Source organism: Aegilops tauschii, chromosome 2 (genome assembly GCF_002575655.3).
Source record: "Aegilops tauschii subsp. strangulata cultivar AL8/78 chromosome 2, Aet v6.0, whole genome shotgun sequence".
NCBI lineage: Eukaryota > Viridiplantae > Streptophyta > Magnoliopsida > Poales > Poaceae > Aegilops > Aegilops tauschii.
Window position 1 is genome coordinate 420,989,028 of NC_053036.3, and position 5,083 is coordinate 420,994,110.

The following is a 5,083-nucleotide window of genomic DNA, read 5'->3' on the forward strand; positions in this document are numbered from 1 at the left end:
AAACAATCTGGAGTTAACCCATGAATGAGCATACGATTATCTCTCGAGTTGGACATATAAAATACATCGAGAGTAAGGTACGAAGGTACAATGAGAGGGTCCAAGCGGATAGATAGCTGCTCAAAGTCTGAACCAGAGCGAGAAAGGGGTTCAGAGCAGCGAGAGTAAGTATTGGCCTTATACGAGAATAGAGCACTAGGAAGGTGGCTCGCGAATTACCTACGAAACCAAGAGCAAGGCATAACTTTGTCAACAAGGTGTACAAGAGAGTCAGGTTTCAATCCTGTGGAATTGTGGGTTATGGGCCCACCATGTGGGTTAAAAGTAGAGGGAGCGGTGACATCTTGCATGGTCATGATAGCAAGGCAGGTGAGAGGGTAGCCTGTCGATTATGTCGGCAACAACGTCGGTACCAAGGGCGAGGGACGAAGAGAACCATTTTCCTGCTCGTTGAACGAGGCGGACCAATAGGCAAAGTTCTCGTCCATCGGTGGCTACCGGAATGTCATCAACAATGGTAACAGGGTCTTGCTGACAGAATTGTACACCAAGGTGTTTACATAAGCAGGAGAACATTACTGCGTAGATCATATAGATCACAAGAAACGTTAAACCAACCAATGGAAAGGAAAATAAGATTATCAGATTAAACAGAACAATGGAAAGGAAAATGTGTTTAAACACATATTTCAAGGGTATATCCTTCGCAAGGACAATGGTTAGAAGAGAACCATTTAGGTTAGGGAAGAGGAAGTTCATGACATTACCCAAAGAACGGTGTTTGAATAATTGATAACGAAAATTTAGCATTGTGCTTCAAATGTTTTTATTGAAGATCGGAGTACCACAGACATGCTTCGAGATAGCATTGACATGGTCATTAGGTAAGATCAGGCTATGGATACACAAAGGATCCATCAGGAACAACTTATAGAGTAAGTCTTACAATTTCCTCATGGAAGAATAGCTAACCTTGCTAAAAAGGAAAACTTATAACAATAGGTCCTCCGGCCAGGTGTGTTAGGCATGACATCACCTTACCGGGTCATAAATAGACCAATGTTATAACTCTTGGAAATATGTTCCAACCATCATATGTGACCGAGATTCAGATCTGATTGGTGTCAGGATAACTCAGACTCAGGATGCCTGAGAAGAAAAGGTGCAACACAAATTGACGAGATGACAATGTAAGATTCTCAGGAGATGAACTATGGAAGCGAGTTCCGAACAAGGGTTCATCATTAAATCAAGGAGAGGTGAGGAGGTGACTGATTGACTCAGCGACAATCCATTGAGATTTCCAAAAGATGGATTTCCACAACTATGTGAACAAGGAGATAACATTAGCTAGATCAAATGACTTAATCATGTATGCTCGAGGAAAACATACCCAGTTAAACATTGGTTGAAATGTGCACCTGAAATATGGGCTAGGTAGCACGATCAATGTTCAAATGATGATTCATTAAGCCATAGACGTAGAATGAAACTATAGACCAATAACTTCAAAGCAATAGGGTTGCTAGAAGTTTAGAATTTACACATCACAGACCATTTGTCGGTATTTCGTTTAGAAACAACACGGGGACCAAGAAAGAATGGTGATGGTGAGAAGTATCACTGTACCAAGAATTCTTAAGAGGTGGAGTAATGCTCACGACATTCTTGACATCAAAGATGGTAATACTCCACGGTAGAACATAACATAGGTTGGATAGCAGGGAAATCAAGATACAACACAAAATATGAACAAGTTTGTGTTGGGGGGAGGCAAGAATGTTGTCGATGATAACACAATTCATCGAGGGGCAAGGATGGTATTTCTCATCCTGAATTTCGACACACAACTTGGAAGAAGTCAAATTGTTGACAATGATCACGACAAATTTGTCGAGAGGTTTTCAAGAAGATGTAATTGATCGACGATGACATCAAGTCAAAGGAATGATGAAAGCGAAAGGTTATTGGAACCACGGGTAGGACACAAACTCGAAATCAAGTTTGTTGTTCAAGGAGAAGTGATATGACGAGGAAGATCGACGCAAGATTAGCTCACTGTCGAAATTTGTGTGCTGGGAAGGTCCAGGTAGCACAGCTAAAATCGGCACGATAATGACATAGCCGAGTAGGCTAGGAATGACTTGAAGGATTATTAAACTCGTAAGCAACAAAAATTACTTAGAGTTATTGAACCGGAGTGCGGAATTGATTCACTTATCGGTGTCCTTGAGGGGTTCTAACAACTCAGAACCCGTTGGAAAAATGGAATCGGCAAGAATATTAGTTGGTGAAGAACTCATAAGAAGTTAAGTAGTTCCTTGGCATTCTCGAGATACCAGGGGGGTAATACTCGACGACAGACCAAAGTAGAGGTTGGACGGGGGTATTGCTCTGCAGAGGACAAGTGCTTAAACTTGCACGAGAAATGGTATTTAAAGGAGAACATGGTCGGAACCACGATTGCAAAAGGATCAATACACAGATACTAGACGATATCATATCAAGGAAATAGTTATTATTACAAGAAGCTTCTATGATAGGATCTACATCGTGTCCATGGGCATGAACACAAAGTTCAAGGTCGACTCCCACTTCTCTAATGCATAACCTTTCATTCACTTCTCGCCTTCGACAAAGTTGTAGTGTTGAAATCTTATCTGACATAACAACAGTAGAGTATGACCCGTAGTAGTTTCCGGGTTCACACAGATTACAAAAGGCGTAGGTTCAATCCATCAGGGCCTCTTAGAACATATACCAGAAACTTCACGGGTAAACAAGCTCAATGGCAGAGCATGTTCGACAAGGCAGAAGATACAATTTACCGAAGGCATTATGTATCAGGGAAAGAACTCACAAGAATTTTGGATGTGAAGGACACTTTCGGATAATAATTCAACAAAGGACTTAATGGTTCATAACGGAGCTGATGTGAGCATCGGCACACTACCAGTTGACGAAATAATGCAAGGGCATCAGATCATAGAACATCTGAATGATTCAATGCTTAGGTATCAAAGGAATTATGATTTCCAAATCGGAGGTTCAGAAGCAGATGCTCTGATCAAGGGTGGATAAGTTCAATAGACTTAGGGGTACAATCGACGGTAATTTGATTGGTCGAGAACCATCTCATGTTCAAAATGACATCTGAGCCAGAAGGATGAATTTTAGGGTCCGATTGAGGGTCGCGAGCATTCGCAACATATTGAATCAAGAGACTCGAAATGATAATGACAAAGGATACTAAATGAATATTGCTCGTCTTAGGAACACAACCAAAATGCAAGCACACAACTGCAGAGCAATAGCGGACAGAGGATTACCGGAAGATGAGATAACATCTTAATGTATCTTGTGCATCATAAGAACAACAGGGGAAGAACGGATACTTGCAGGTGCAAGGAATTATCCGTAGGGGGTTTCATGAGGCAAGAACTGCAGGGCAGTAAGCTCAAAACATTCTCGGAACAATAGAGAGGATTTCAAGTGATATTGTAATAACAAGATCAACTGGGAGTAAAAGTAAGGATGGCAGGTGTAAGTATTTATCCATAGGGATATTTCGGTGGTAGGGAATTGCAAATGCAATGGGCACAAGGTCTGGAGAGAATATCAGAGATTATCTTCGAAATCTTCTGGTGCAGCCGGCAATCATTTGTAATAAGGGGCTCTCCGGGAGGAAGTAGTTATGAGAACCTAGAGTCGGATTTAGTAAAATCATTTAACCCAAATAGAAGAGAGATCAGAGTCCCAGAGTATAGACGAGGAATAAAAGATCCTAATACCACCCAATGGCGATGTGGGCCCGTAAGACACACAACCATGTTAGTAAAAGTTTTGCAATGTCTAGACTCGACTTCGGCCAAGGGGTTGGAAAGGGGGATTCCTACAGGCAGTTGGCTCTAATACCAACTTGTGACGCCCCCGATTCAATCGTACACTAATCATGCACGCAAATGTGTACGATCAAGATTAGGGACCCACGGGAAGATATCACAACACAACTCTACAACATAAATAAGTCATACAAGCATCATAATACAAGCCAGGGCCTCGAGGGCTCGAATACAAGTGCTCGATCATAGACGAGTCAGCGGAAGCAACAATATCTGAGTACAGACATAAGTTAAAAAAGTTTGCCTTAATAAGGCTAGCACAAAAGTAGCAACGATCGAAAAGGCAAGGCCTCCTGCCTGGGACCTCCTAACTACTCCTCGAAGTCGAACTCCATGTAGAATCATTCTTGGGATCTCTAGCTCCTGGACTCCAGCATCTGGTTGCGACAACCAGGTATAGAAAGGGGAAAAGAGGGAGAGAAGCAACCGTGAGTACTCATCCAAAGTACTCGCAAGCAAGGAGCTACACTACATATGCATGGGTATATGTGTAAAGGGCCATATCGGTGGACTGAACTACAGAATGCCAGAATAAGAGGGGGATAGCTAATCCCGTCGAAGACTACGCTTCTGGCCACCTCCATCTTGCAGCATGTAGAAGAGAGTAGATGGCAAGTTCACCAAGTAGCATCGCATAGCATAATCCTACCCGGCGATCCCCTCCTCGTCGCCCTGTTAGAGAGCGATCACCGGGTTGTATCTGGCACTTGGAAGGGTGTGTTTTATTAAGTATCTGGTTCTAGTTGTCATAAAGTCAAGGTACAACTCCGGGTCGTCCTTTTACCGAGGGACACAGCTATTCGAATAGATAAACTTCCCTGCAGGGGTGCACCACATAACCCAACACGCTCGATCCCATTTGGCCGGACACACTTTTCTGGGTCATGCCCGGCCTCGGAAGATCAACACGTCGTAGCCCCACCTAGGCTCAACAGAGAGGTCAGCACGCCGGTCTAAATCCTATGCGCGCAGGGGTCTGGGCCCATCGCCCATTGCACACCTGCACGTTGCGTACGCGGCCGGAAGCAGACCTAGCCCCCTTAATACAAGCGCGAGCTTACGGTCCAATGCGGCGCGCGCCACTCAGTCGCTGACGTCAAAAAGAGCTTCGGCTGATACCACGACGCCGAGTGCCCATAACTGTTCCCGCGTAGTTGGTTAGTGCGTATAGACCAAATGGC